Here is a 15,748-nt window from a genome sequence, read left to right on the forward strand (position 1 = left end):
AACTCTCTGTCAGCTTCTAATAAATAATCACCCTTGTTGTCGTGCAGGAAAGGCGTACTCTTCAATTTAATTTTTGAGTATCAGGCCATAATAGTTTATCCGGTTCCTTGAACTCGTTCTGATCCTTTCCCATACTGAAGTCATGCGCCTATTCATGTAGCCAGTTCTGATCTTATTGGTTATTTGTTTTCGATTGCTGTAAATGAAAAACAAGAAAACATAAATATTAAACGTTAAAGACTTTCGTCCTTCGAAGCATTATCGTCTTTCAGAGATTCTTCATTTTTCATACGAATAATATTACAATGTAATATTATAACAAGCATTCATTTCATATTTTATGTCAAAATAATGTCAAGATTTGTGTTGTATGTTAATAAATGATACAAGTTGTATATTACATTTGTATCTTCGGCTTGCTCGAAGGAGAGAATGCGAGTACATCCTTCCAAAAAACGTGAACAGTACGGATGTACTGTTCATCTTTTTATAGACATAGAACGCAACCTAAACAAAAGTACAATTATGACTCAGATATCTATACATTTATCTAATACAAATATCAAGGATAAACAAGTCTTTTCATTGCTAGCTTGATTTCATGTATGACATTTGTGATCATCTTTAAACCGAAACTTTAATTATTGACGAAGCTTCGTTGTATTTCCTGCGTGTCTGTCACGGCTTCGGCACTCAGTTCCTTTGACGTATCTTTGTCAAAGTGAATTACAAACGGTTTCTTCATCCTGAGGACCTTCGGCAGAGAAGGAGACCCCCAACAGTAGCCCCTTTGCGGTGCTAGGTCGTTTTATCATAACGAACTCGATCCGCGAAACACACGAAGGCTTCTGAATGCCGAAGGTCCAAAAACACCTTCTCTGAGCTTGTTAAAAACTAATGAAATAGTTACGGCCTACGTTGGTCCACCGATCAGTCAGTATGAGTGGCGTGGCGGTACGCCTTCTTCACCTGCAGGGCTATAAAAACAGATTGGTTGGTAAGAAGTTATTACAGCATTCATTGTTATTGCATTGTTGTGCTGCTGAAAATTTTTTACTGAAGCTGAAGTTGTCTGTGCTCTGTGAATTCGTTAATTGGTCTTCGAACAAGCATCAACACAATCGAATGTTATCTTCGTCTTAAGAAGTCAAATGGCTAGTATTAGGTCTACTGCTAGACTGACAAATGAGGGTGGAGAGACCAAAACCACTGAGACATCTCCAATTTCGGAGGTTATGAGGCGTTCTGGATTAGTTGTTCAAGAGGGAGAAGGATCTTTTCCAGAGAAAGACAGTGTTAGTGTTGAAGCTAAAAATGTTGATGCCGAAGCTGGTAGTGATGATGAGGAAGACGATGATATCTTGAGTTCAAGCAAGCCTAGTCATGTTGAATTTGAAAAATCTACTGTAAAGTAGAAGACCTAGTTTTAATGAAGAAGCTTGGGTATTTTGGGAAGAATGACGATGGACTGATAAGATTTGCTGGGGACAAAGTAATTCTAGAGTCGAAGGATGATGAAGTTATAGTTTTCAAAAGCTTCTTCCGGACAGGGCTTCGGTTCCCTCTGTACGAGATGATCAGTGAAGTTTTAAAGAAATTTGAAAATTATCTTCATCAACTCACTCCAAATGCCATAGTTAGACTCAGTGTATACATTTGGGCTTTGCGGAATCAAGGAATGAGTGCTAATGCTGAAGTGTTCTGCAGAGTGCACGAACTCCACTATCAGACCAAAGCCAGAGCAGACGCCCTCTGTCACACCCGGTTTTAGAAGGCAAACCGAATGCGAACCATGTACGTGCCAGGATCAGTTATTCACGTACACAGCAGTTACATAACATGGACATCATCACACAGTGCTCAAATAGTATTAAAAGGGAAATAATAGTCGATTACATCATACGTCTGAGACGTCCATATAGTCCTTACAATAAATCAAAGTGCGGAAAAGAAACATAGATAAATGTGGCCTTCACAGGCAGCCGACTGGGGGTTGCCGCTAACCCACGCCTAGAACTCGTCGTAGTCTTGAAACTCCTGGAAGTCTCCTTCCACAGCTTCATCTTCGCCTGAGCAGTGGTTGCAATGCTGACAACCTGGGGATGGGGGGTTTGGTGTGTAGAGCAAGGGTGAGTACACATCAACATACTCAGCAAGCATCATGTTTGGCTGAAGTGGATTAGCTTTATGTGGGGGGGGGGGTAAGTCAAGCAGTTGCTTTTAGTTGGTCAGATTATTATTTACTAATAGAAAGCCAAGTTTTAGCATTAACCCAAGTTATTAGCCCGATGTACCCTTTCCAAACGGAAAGAATACCACTTACCAGTACCAAAGTCATAACCAAAACCATCGATCTCATAGCCACCTGTACCATAATGTCTCTGATCAAGTACCACTAATCACTGGAGCTCCCTTGGCCGCTCATAACCGTGAGCACGGCTGATATATCAGTTTTCAAACACTCTGCAGAGGTTGTGCACTTTACCCACAAGCCGTGATTCCCTTTCTGCCCGGAGAGAGCTACTCCCCATTGACCACTACCTAGGTGGCCTAGCAGGACATCACTACGTAGCCTTTACAAAGATTCCCCGGGGCTGTAGCCACCCGTTAGGTTTCCTAAATGCACCGCACTCCTCCCTAAGGGGCGAACCCAAACTTGGCAGAGCGAGCCGCATACACCGAGCCCCATTGACGGCACGACGGCTAAGTGAACTACACCCCGGATCCTCTAATTATTCAGCTAAGGGCATCTCATTCCACCCTCATGGTTGCACTGTTTTCCCGGGCGGTCATCCATAGAACAGGTCCTTACGGAGAGGCACTCGAGAAACCGCTCGAGCCCCCTTGAAGACCACAAGTATAACATCATCATAAGAAAGGGGAAAACAGCGTATCATAGATAATCTCATCATGTTCATTGATTAGAGTTAAGCAATAGCATAAAGCTAAACAATAATAATCCAACCCAAATAGGTAAGCAAGGACATGGATAACAAAGCTAGTCAATCCTTAGGCATAAATGTGTAAAGCGGGAGGTGAATTAAATAATGAATAGGACAGAGATAGGTCAAAGGACACTTGCCTCCACCAACCGACTGCTGCTCAGGGGCTTCTCCTGCTAGTTCCTCGGGCTCTTCGACCGGATCGTTCTCTATGCGAGCGCAAACACACATACATCCACATATTTAATACAAAAGAACAGTACACCATACAATAGAATGCAGTAAGTAAACAGACGTTCCACGCGGGCTCGCAGTTACAGTTAAGAGAGAAAGGGAACAAGACAGTCGAGAAACGGTCACGTTACATGATTATAAATTAACCACTCGCTTAATGAAAGGAAATTTAATGTAGACACTATGTTTAGCGTAAAGTAAAGTCATGTTTCATGTCTAATCATTATAAGCAGGTGAAGATAAATAAAAAGATTGTCGCGCGGCGAGACGCGCGACATAGCACTCTAAAACGAATTAAGAAGTTAACGACTCATCGCGCGACCGAGCACGCAACGAGACACTTCACATTAGCTATGAGGAGACGTTAAGCGTCGCGCGACGAAACGCACGACGGCATACGTCGACTAAACTGAGTCCAAAGTGGAACGTCGCGTGAATACGCGCGCGGCGTTACATCTTAAACAACCTGAAATTAAAATGGATCGTCGCGCGACGAAGCGCACGGCGCAACACATAGATAGAACCTGAAATTAGACAAATCCGTCGCGCGGCGAAGCGCGCGACGCGGCACGCTAACTAACGGAGTTTGACATTAACTACCAACCAAAAATAATCACCGCGAGCGCGGGTTGCGCACGCGGGAACGCGCTACCGGCAAACGGGAAACGCGAGGCCACGCCGAGGGCCAGGACGACGCGCGCAGGGGGTCGAGGCCGCACCGGGGCAGGGGCCGCGCGGGGCCGAGCCGCCGGGGGTCGCGCCGGGCGAGCAGGGGGCGGGCGGGATCGCCGCCGCGGACAAGGAGCGCCGCCGCGGGCAGGGGGACGGGCGGGGGGGGGGGGGGGGGGGGCGAGCGCCGCGCGGGGCCGGGCAGGGGGCGGGCGAGCGCCGCCGGGGCCGGGGAGGGGCGGGCGAGCGCCGCCGCGCGCAGGGGAGGGGCGGGCGAGCGCCGCCGCGCGCAAGGGAGGGGGCGGGCAAGCGCCGCCGCGCGCAGGGGAGGGGCGAGCGAGCGCCGCCGCGCGCAGGGGAGGGGGCGGGGGCGCGCGCGAGCAGGGGAAAAGGGAGGGCACGCGCGGGGGAGGAAGAAGAAGAGGGAGAGGGAGAGAGAGAGGAGAAGGGGATGGAAGCTCACCTCGGGGTCCAAAATCCGGTGATCGCCGTCTCCAATTCCTAGGGCACCACGGGGAGAGAGAGGTGGAGGAGGGAGAGGGGAGGTTGTTGCGCGGGAGATCCAAATGAGAGAGAGAGAGAGAAAGAGAGAGGAGGGGGCGCATGGGGGGGTGTGGGCGCCAGGGGCGCGCAGGGCCGGGCCGGACCGGGCCGGGCTGGGCTGGGCTGGGCTGGGCTGGGCCGGGCCACTTCGCGGATCGAAAACCCACGACGTGCACGACCACTAAACGGAATTAAATCGCGAATCGAAATCCGGAACGGAATGAGACGAACACTCGACATCAGACAAAGAAATGTGCCTCGGCATGATGCAACACCCATGATACTTAGGTTTATACATGACACGGAAACCAGTCGCTATACTGGTTTGAAATTGGGAAGAAAGAGCGAAACGGGGAAAGAGAAAAGAGAGTAACGCCCGAATTTGGTGAGAGAAAAGAAGAAAAAATTCTACCCCCAAATTCAGGGCGTTACACCCTCCACAAGAACTTCGGATGCTACAACTTCACCTTTCAAAAGAACACGAAGGCTCTAGTGATTGGATATCGTACTAAATGGCCTACTGGTTGGACCAACGAGTGGTTCTATGCGAAGGCTGATGAGAAGAAGAGGGAAAAACTCATGAGTACGGTGATGAGTTCGTTAAGGCTGAGCTTCGGCATGACAAGACCATTGTGCAATATTTAACTCGGCTCCCCATGCCAGTTAGCTGAAGTTCAATTCAGAGTTGTGGCCGAGCACATTAGTACTCGGCATTTAGTGCAAGAATATCTGGCGAATATAACCTTCCTGACATCAGGTAGATGGGGAATGATGAAGAGGAAAGACGAAGGAAATAAGCTTGAGCTTGTAAGGCTACCATACCGCTTCAAATTCCGAAAAATCTTCAGCGGCCCTTGTGTCGAATGGCTATAAGTGATTGAAACAATGTGCAATGAGATCCTTGGGAACTACACTAAGAAAGAAGACTGGTTGATGATAGTTGCCTTCGGCACTCGGGAGAAATGAAGATTAAATCGAGTGATGGACGCCCTCGGCTGCGAATATCTTGATTATGACAGACTTGACGAAGAAGCCGGGGGAATAAAGAAGAGGGTTGTAAGCATTCAGAAAAGACAAGCAATGATATCCATCAAGAAGGATAAAAAGAAGAAGCTGCCAAAAAGACCAAAGGTTTCTGGAGAAACTGAAATTCCTAAGATGATACTGAAACCTTCGGTATCCAAGAAACGAAAAACTGCGGAATCAAACCGCTCTGAGGAAGAGAAGTCTTCTCCGCCGAAGCATACTGTCGGAACCCCTTCGACATCTTCTATTGGCGTGATAGAAATCCTAGAGATAATGACTGAACCTTTACCTTTCACCATGCTAAGCCCTCTAGGATCGGAGCTAACTAGCTTATTACAGCCAAAAGAAAAGGATGCTAGGGAAGTCGCCGAAACAAAATCCAAGAGAGATCCTTCGATGCCCGGGGGAGGAAATATCCAGAAGAAATGACGCATGATGATTGTGATGAGAGTCGTCCTCGATACTCCCCCCCGATAATACAAAAGAGAATTGCCCCCTCTACTGCTGACGAAGCTGCTGAAGCGCCTCAAGAGGCTGAAAGTAGTGGTGGTCCTCTCGGGACCACCTTATCAGAAATTGATAGAATTATTGTTGGTGTGGAGCCTAAGAGGAATACTGAGGGGGTGATTGCACCTGAAACTTTAGCATCAAAAGGAAAGAACACTGAAGAAGCCTCTTCGTAAAGCAAAAGCTTCGACTTACGGCGCCTGGGCGACCAACAGCTTTCCGAAGAGGACATTTCGGAGTTGAGAGAATTTACTGTATCTGGCGGTTATTAGCCTAGATTCATTCTCTTTGGCGGTGTGGACGAAGAAATTTTGGGATGCATCCCCGATCGCGCTGGAGCAAAAATTGTGAACACCCTGTCAAGGAGTATCGGATTCCCAAAGCTTGAGAGAGATATTAGCAATTATAGAAAGCAACACATCACTGGTAACTTGTTTTATTCAAATTTTAAGGTATGATTTTATATTGTTTTCCTTCATTCTATTAGCTCTATGGTTTTAAGAATGGGAACCTTATGTAGCTTCGTCTTTGCAACAGAGTTTGCTACTGAGCAAAGCTTTAAAATTGCAAAAAGAAAATGAAGATAAGAGAAACGAGTTCATTATCAATGATTTGGAGAAGCAGATTGAAACTCTTGAGAACTCTTTGAAGGAAAAAGATTCCCTGCTCAATATTGTCGAAGGATCTCTCGCTGAAGCTCGTCTCCAAAGTGAGAAACAAAGCATTCAAATTTCATATCAAAACGTAAGAATTGGAGAGTTGAACAAGGAGGTGGAAAAAAACAAAATCAACCTTGCAAGACAACACAAGTCGGTTCAACCGTGAAGCCGGAGTATTAAACCTGAAAGTTAAAGCTGAAGCCAAAAAGAATTTTGAACTCTGCGAAGCACTGAAAACACTTCAGGACAAATGCTTCGGCTTTGCAACCCAATGCTCTTCTCGGTTAAGAAGCATTTTTAACTCTATTGGGGCCACATCCGAAAGTGCTCGAATGGATTGATAGGGAAATTGATGATCTTGATGAAGTCATAGTTGGCCATGGTGACTTCTGTGCACTAGTGGCTGCTCGTGGGACGGACGCTATTTTTGCCAAGGCTGGATGCAATCACTTAAAGACTATTAACAAACCAACCTTCCGCCTCTCACCATCGGATCTGGACAACATCCCAGCCGAGGCTAGAAGCGTAGGCAACAGATTTATCACTTAAATTTGGATGAAGGGTGGCCAGGAGGCTGCTGGAGACGAAGCTCGAGCACTAATTGATAAGGTATAAGCATTCTCTTGCTTAACTGCTTAATGCTTCTTCGTGTGTATCACAATATATTTCTGATACAACGTGGCTTCCAGAGCGATGCTGATGAAGATTGATGATCCGAAGCTATCCCGATAGTTATGAAGGATGCTCCGAAGCTGTTCTATAGTTGTTTCGATAGTTCTGAAAGATGCTCCTAGAGCTCTTCATTGTAAAGAAAAACATTATATTTGGCAAAAAAAATTGTCGAAGGATGTAACATCTTCTCTGTAAATATTTATAACTACCTTGCAATATTACCTTTCTTCTTCTGTTGCTTGCTTTGTTGTGGACGAAACCACACTTACCATTTTTTCAGCCGAAGGCGAAAAACACCTTCCCTTCTTTTCGTTCACAATGAAGCATTTTAGACTTCGCGTTAGTTTCTCATGCGAAGTTCCATGATGCGATGAAGCTATAAATGTATAATGAATGCTTGGATGAATGCGAAGTATGATGTGATGTAATATGCAAATGCATGCCGAAGATAGCAAAATTCACACATAAACACGCACACAAACTCTGCATCCCCTTAGAAACGACTTTGGAGTTTCTTCACCTTTACTAGGTGGTATTTTATCTCTGCATCCCCTTAGGAACGACTTTAGAGCTTCTTCACTTTTATTAGGTGGTATTTTAGCTCTGCATCCCCTTAGGAATGACTTTAGAGTTTCTTCACCTTTACTAGGTGGTATCTTAGCTCGGCATCCCCTTAGGGACAACTTTGGAGCTTCTTCATATCTTAGACTCGATGGTGTAATCCCAGTTTTTTAAATTTTACATGTGGGGAAATTTGCCCTTGTATTGAATAACGTTGCGAAAAGAAAATAAAAATTACATGCTATGGCCCCATTAAAAACATTTCTCCCCTTTAGAAAGGAAAAAAGGGAACCATAGGAAAAAAGGAAATTACATGGTTATTATACATAGTATCTTTGAAGCTCATCTGCATTCTAGGATCTTGGAATATCATTGCCTTCCATGTCTCTTTGTCTATACGATCCTGGCCTTGATGAAGATACTACAAGAAGGGGCCCTCCCACTTGAGCTGTAGCTTTCCTATAGTTTCTGGGTTAGCTATTCTTTGAATCACCAAATGCCCTGGCTTAATGTTTTTTAGTCTAACTTTTCAGTCTGGCCATTTTGCTGTTTCGACTTGATATTTATTAATATGATCAATTGGCTGAAGCCTAACCCCTTCTATTGAGTCTTTTGATACTTTGTAAGTATCTTCATCTTCTACCGAAGCTAGAGCCCTTATTGATCCTGTCTTCGCTTCTTCCAGAGTTTAAACAGAGTAAAACCCATTGATCTTGAAACTGCAGTGTTATAATTCCACACCACCTTTACTAATTCATCTGGCCACTTTCCCTTTGGGAGATTAAAGATTGACCTCATTATCCCTGTGATGATTATTCCATTTGCGCGCTCCACTAAGCCGTTGGATTCTGGGTGCCTCACCGATGCAAAATGTATTTTTATTCCAATCTGACCACAGAAGGTTTTAAATGCTTCGGAGTCAAACTGTGCTCCATTATCAACTGTAATGGCCTTCGGCACCCCAAAACCGGCAGATGATATTTTGCTAGAAATTTTTTGGATTGTGGTTGATGTTATTGTAGCTAGTGGTTTAGCTTCGATCCATTTTGAGAAATACTCCACTGCTACTACAACATATCTTACATTTCCTTGGGCTGGTGGTAGTGGTCCCAATAAATCTAATCTCCATTTTTGCAATGGATAAGTGGGCTGAATTAGTTGTGTTAGAGATGAAGGTTGCTTTTGGTCCCTGGCACACTTCTGGCAATTCTCACATTTCTACATTAAGTCTGTTGCGTCCAAAGCAGCTTTCGGTCAGTAAAAACCTTGTCTAAAGACCTTGCCCAGGAGTGGCCTGGACCCAATATGAGCTCCACATATCCCTGAGTGGATTTCTTTCATCAACTCTTGACCTTTGGCTCTGGATAAACATTTCAGTAGTGGAGAGCAAACCCTTTGTTTAAATAATTCACCTTCTATGATTATATATGGCCTTGTTCTACCATGCATCCTTTTTATGTAAACTTCATCATCCGAAGGGTAGTTGCCCTAGAGGAAGGATACAATTTCTGTTCTTCAATCTTTGCTATGCACATGTGATATTGTGAGTACAGTCCTTTCCATGAGCTCAACCAAAGGTGCTTTGAGAGTTTCGAAGAACACCTCTAGGGGGAGCAGAAGCCCCTGTGCTGCTGATTTAGCTAACAAGTCAGCTTGCTCATTATCCCCTCTTGGGATATTTTTTACCAAAAATCCTTTGAAGGAGGCTTCCATCCTTCAGACCGTATCAAGATATTTTTCGAGTTTTGGGTCTTTTGCCTTGCTGCTTTTGTCGACATGGCCTGTAATTACTTGAGAATCAGACTTAAGTACTGCCCTTCTTATTCCCATGGCTTTAAGCTTTCAAAGTCCTAACAACACTGCTTCATATTCTGCTATGTTGTTTGTACACTTGAATTCCAGGTGGGCCGCATAGCAGTTTCTTATTTTTTTGGTGAAATCAAAATAGTTGTTGCGCCTGCGTCGAAGGTTCCCCATGAGCCATCATAGAATACTGTCTCATCTATCGAGTGTCCTTCTTTGTGAGCCCCAAGCATCCAATCAGCAATGAAGTTTGCTAGTGCTTGAGATTGGATCGAAGATCGATGGACAAAGTCAATAGTGAATTCATTCGGCTCTATGGCCCATTTGCCAACCCTTTCTGTGGCTTCTCTATTTCTTATGATGTCTTTCAAGGGTTGGGACAAAGGTACTATTATATGATAAGATTGCAAATAATGCTGAAGCTTTCTAGAGGCCATCAATATGGCATATAGTACCTTATCCAACTCTGTGTAATTTCTTTTTGACGGACTCAAGACTTCAGAGATGAAGTAGACTGGTACTTGTCTCTTCGTCTGCCCATCCTGCTTTTCTTGGACCAGCACTACACTGACTACAGAATGAGAGGCCGCTACATACAATAGCAGTGGGGCTCCTGATGAAGGTGGAGTTAGGGTTGTTAACTGTATAAGGTACTGCTTCAAGTATTCGAAGGCTTTTTGTTGAATTGGTCCCCATTGAAAGACTTCGGTTGATTTTAGCACTTCAAAAAACGGTAGATTTCTCTCTGTCGATCTTGAGATAAATCTATTCAATGATGCCAGCCTTCCTGTCAATATCTGAGCACCCTTTCTTGACTTCGACGACTTCATTCGAAGTATGGCTTCTATCTTGCTCGGGTTAGCTTCGATCCCTTTTGTTGATACCAGGCAGCCAAGGAATTTTCCCTTCTTCCAAAGACACTTTTTTTCTGGGTTCAGCTTGAGGCTAGCTTTCCTGAAGTTGGCAAATGTTTCTTGCAAATCAGCAATGTGATTTTCTTGCTTCGTACTCTTGACTATGATGTCAACATATGTCAAGACATTTCTGCCAATTTGGGTACTCAGCACCTTGGATGTCATTCTGCTGAAGCTTCCTCCAGTATTCTTGAGCCCCTCATGCATCCAAATATAGCAATATGTTCCATTGGGGGTTATGAAGCTTGTATTGGGCTCATCTTCCTTCTTCATCCAAATCTGATGATAACCTGAATAACAGTCTAGGAGACTCATGAGCTCCGAAGTAATTGTCGCATCTACAAGGGAGTCTATTCTAGGTAGAGGAAATTCATCCTTCGAGCACGCCTTGTTGAGATCTGTGAAATCAATACACATTCTCCACTTCCCGTTGGCCTTTTTTACCATTACAGTATTGGCTAACCAATCTGGATATATCACTTTTCTGATTACTCCAGCACTTAGAAGTCGTTTGACTTCATTTCTTGCTCCTTCGGCTTTATCATCCGACATCTTTCGAAGCTTCTGCTTCTTTGGTCTGATGGTAGGATCTACATTGAAAGAATGTTCAATGACATCTCTGTTGACACCACATAGATCATTGGCTGACCAGGCAAAAACATCTCTGTTGTTGAATAAGAACTTTGATAGAGTTTTTTTCTTGCTCCTCAGATAACTGGGATCCAAACAACATTTTTTTCCGGCTATGTCTTCACACAGAAGCATGGACTTTGGCTGGTCCATCGAAGCTGCTTTATCTCTTATGTATTTATGCTACTTGTTTGCTTCAGCTTTGTCTATGTTGTGAATAGCCCTGGAATCTGTCCAATTTCCTTCGGCTCTTCTAGCAGCCTCTTGACTTCCATGTATGGCAATTGGGCCCTGATCTGATGGTATTTTCATGCAAAAGTACGTTGGGTGTAGTATTGCTTCGAAAGCATTCAATGTTCCTCTTCCAATGATTGCATTGTAGGGATAGTCCATGTCTATAATGTCAAACACAACTTGTTTAGTTCTGGTGTTGTGCACATAACTGAAGGTGATTGGCATTGTTATCTTTCCAAGTGATGCTATCTATTTTCCTCTTAAGCCATAGAGGATGTGTTGCATCATGTATCTTGTCCTCTTTCTCTTGCATTTGTCTGAAAGCCTTTGCAAAGATAATATCTTCTACACTGCCTGCATCCACTAGGACATTGTGGACCAAAAATCCTTTTATGACACAGGATATAACCATGGTATCATTGTGGGGATAATCCTTGAGCTGAAGGTCCTCTTGAGAGAATGTGATTGGCACATAAGACCATTTGGACTTGATGTAGGGTCCTTGCACTCAAACATGTTGTACCCTTCTTTGGGCTTCCTTCTTATGCTTCTTGTTGGCTGGTTTGAATATTGAACCGCTTGTGATCGGAAGGACAAGCTTCGTCGTCGAAGGTGGCGCAACTTGATGACTATGTGAAGCCATTGTTGTAATCGTGGAAGTAAGTTCACCGGAGGTGGGCGCCAATGTTGGTTACTTGTTTTCAATTGTTGTGAATTAAAAACAAGGCAACATAAATGTTAAACGATAATGACCTTCGTCCTTCGAAGCATTATCCTCTTTCAGAGATAATGGAGCTTGGACAAAGGTCATGAAGAACAAGTCTTCATTTTTCATACGAATAATATTACAATGTAATATTATAACAAGTATTAATTTCATATTGCATGTCAAAATAATGTCAAGATATATATTGTATGTTAATAAAGTGATACAAGCTATATATTACATTTGTACCTTCGGCTTGCTCGAAGGAGAGAACGTGAGTACAACCTTCCAAAAAAGCTTGAACAGTACGGGGGTACTATTCATCTATTTATAGGCATGGTACATAGCCTAAGCAAAAGTACAATTATGACCCTGATATCTATAAACAATACGTGAAATGAAATGCTTACAACTCAATGCTCAAACTATAAATGTCTTATTTAGTGCTTTGAGTGAAGATGTCTTTAATAATGTAATATTTGGAGATGATGAACCGCTTGAGGATGCACATCTCATTTGGACCACTCTCAAAGAAAGATATGATAAGTCCAATTGAGATGAGAAGTTTCTCTCATTAGAAGCACCACTTGAGGAATGCTCAACCTCACCAACAAATGAAGACACTCAAGTGGTTCTCCCAAAAGGTCTAAGTGATCCTGCCACATCTACTCCCTCACTAACATATGGCTTAATCAAAGGTAATGGAATGGTTGGTGAGAACAATACTTTTACATATGGCACATCTACTCCTCTAGTTCTTGTGGGACTAACCTTTTGAAGGAAGAAGAAGATTGTGATCGATGGAGGCCAAACGATGAATCCACCTCTCCCAAAGGTTCGTCTTTCCATTCCACTTCTCATGTGTGCTTTGTTGCTAATGAGAGTGACAATGAAAGAGAAAGCGATGAGGAGGAGGAAAGGGAAAGTGAAAGTGAAAGCTATGTTGAAAGTGATGATGAGTTCAGCAAACGCTTTGCACATCTAAACAAGAAAGACAAGTTAAGCATGCTTAAAGTCATAGACAAAATCAAAGAGCAAGAAGAATGCCTTCACAAGGAAGACAAATTTATCATCAAAACAATTAAATGCTTGGAGAAGCTGACCAAAGAGCATTAAACACTTAAGTGCTCTCATGCTACTTTGTTTGAAGGGTATGAAAACTTGTTAATTGAGCAAACTAATGCTATTAACTATCTATCTTGTGCTGCTTAATTAGAAGATGAAAATTATATGCTCAAGTATAAAGTGGAAAAGCTCACTAGCAAGAACGAGAAATTGCAAGAAAATCATGATGAGCTCTTATGCTCTCATGAGAAACTTATGGATTCTCATCTCATGCTATAAATTGCTCGTGAGGTTGTGGTAAGAGCAGTAAGTTCATGCCAACCTCACACTCACAAGTGTACATGTACACAATTTCAATCTATTATATCGTGTGCTAACATTTGTTGCTCTCAAGTAAGCCAATCTTCCATTGAGCATGTACTTGTAGGAACTTGTGATGGATCTATTTATAAAAGTGCCGGGGACCATAATTAGGGGTACCCTCAATGCTCCTAATTCTCAGCTGGTAACCCCCATCAGCATAAAGTTGTAAAGGCCTGATGGGTGCGATTAAGTCAGGGATCGGTCCATTCGAGGGACTCGATCACGCCTCGCCCGAGCCTAGCCTCGGACAAGGGCAGCCGACCCCGGAGGATCTCCGCCTCGCCCGAGGCCCCCCTCCAGCGGCTAACGTATTTCCGGCTCGCCCGAGGCCCTGTCTTCGCCAAGAAGCAACCCTAACCAAATCGCCGCGCCGACCGACCAAATCACAGGAGCATTTAATGCAAAGGTGGCCTGACGCCTTTATCCTGACGCGCGCCCTTCAGCCGACAGAGCCGAAGTGACCGCCGTCACTTCGCTGCTCCACTGACCAGCCTGACAGAAAGACAGCGCCGCCTGCGCCGCTCCGACTGCGGTGCCACTTGACAAAGTGAGGATGACAGGCAGTCAGGCCCGGCCGCAGGCACCATAGGAAGCTCCGCTTCGCCCGACCCAGGGCTCGGACTCGGGCTAAGCCCCGGAAGACGGCAAACTCCGCTCCGCCCGACCCAGGGCTCGGACTCGGGCTAAGTCCCGGAAGACGGCGAACTCCGCTTCGCCCGACCCAGGGCTCAGACTCGGGCTAAGTCCCAGAAGACGGCGAACTCCGCTCCGCCCGACCAGGGGCTCGGACTCGGGCTAAGTCCCGGAAGACGGCGAACTCCGCTCCGCCCGACCAGGGGCTCGGACTCGGGCTAAGTCCCGGAAGACGGCGAACTCCGCTCCGCCCGACCTAGGGCTCGGACTTGGGCCCAGCCCCAGAAGACGACGAACTCCGCTTCGCCCGACCCTAGGGCTCGGACTCCGCCCTGGCCTCAGCCGACGGTCTCCGCCTCGCCCGACCCAGGGGCTCGGACTCGACCTCGGCCACGGAAGACAGACTCGACCTCGGCTTCGGAGGAGCTTCCACATCGCCCAACCTAGGGCGCAGACCAGCCACGACAACAGGAGGCGCCATCATCACCCTACCCCAAGCTGACTCGGGCCACGGGGAACAAGACTGGCGTCCCATCTGGCTCGCTCCGCCAGATAGGCAATGATGGCACCCCGCATACTCTGTGACGACGGCGGCTCTCAGCCCCCTTACGGAAGCAAGAGGACGTCAGCAAGGACTCAACAGCTCCGACAGCTGTCCCTCCGCCAGGCTCCAGCGCTCCTCCGACGGCCACGACATCACACCAGCTGGGTGCCAAAATCTCTCCGGCTGCCACAACGACATGTACTTAGGGCGCTAGCTCTCCTCCGCTAGACACGTAGCACTCTGCTACACCCCCTATTGTACACCTGGATCCTCTCCTTACGCCTATAAAAGGAAGGACCAGGGCCCTCTTAGAGAGGGTTGGCCGCGCGGGGACGAGGACGAGGCAGGCGCTCGCGTGAGGCCGCTCGCTCCCTCTCCCGTGTGGACGCTTGTAACCCCCTACTGCAAGCGCACCCGACCTAGGCGCGGGACGAACACGAAGGCCGTGGGATTTCCACCTCTCTCACGCCCATCTCCGGCCACCTCACTTCCCCCCTTCGCGCTCGGCCTCGCGCCGACCCATCTGGGCTGGGGCACGTAGCGACATTTCACTCGTCGGCTTAGGGACCCTCCGGTCTCGAAACACCGACAGTTGGCGTGCCAGGTAGGGGCCTGCTGCGTGTTGACGAACAGCTTCCCGTCAAGCTCCAGATGGGCAGTCTCCAGCAACCTCTCCGACCCGGGACGGTGCTCCGTTTTGGGAGCCTTGAGTTCATGTCCCTCGACGGCGGCTACGACATGATACTCCTTCCACCGCCGGACGACAGCGACAATGGCGACCGACAGCCCGCCCGCCGGCGGTGGAATCGACGACGTCTTCCCCGCGTGGTGGAAGAACAACATTCGAGCTCGCCCCGACCTCTCCCCCGCCAACGGAGGAGGAGGCGGGGCAACCATGGCCAAGCGGGAGGCAGCGCCTCGTCGGTTGTCGAGCGAGTCGACGGCCCTAGCGCCCCAACGGGGGGCGCGTCGGGCATCGACCTCGCGTTTGAGACGAAGGCGAGCGCCGTCTCCCTGTGACACGCCAATTCCGAGCAAACGGA

This window comes from Zea mays, chromosome 7, assembly GCF_902167145.1.
Source record: "Zea mays cultivar B73 chromosome 7, Zm-B73-REFERENCE-NAM-5.0, whole genome shotgun sequence".
In the NCBI taxonomy this organism is placed as follows: domain Eukaryota; kingdom Viridiplantae; phylum Streptophyta; class Magnoliopsida; order Poales; family Poaceae; genus Zea; species Zea mays.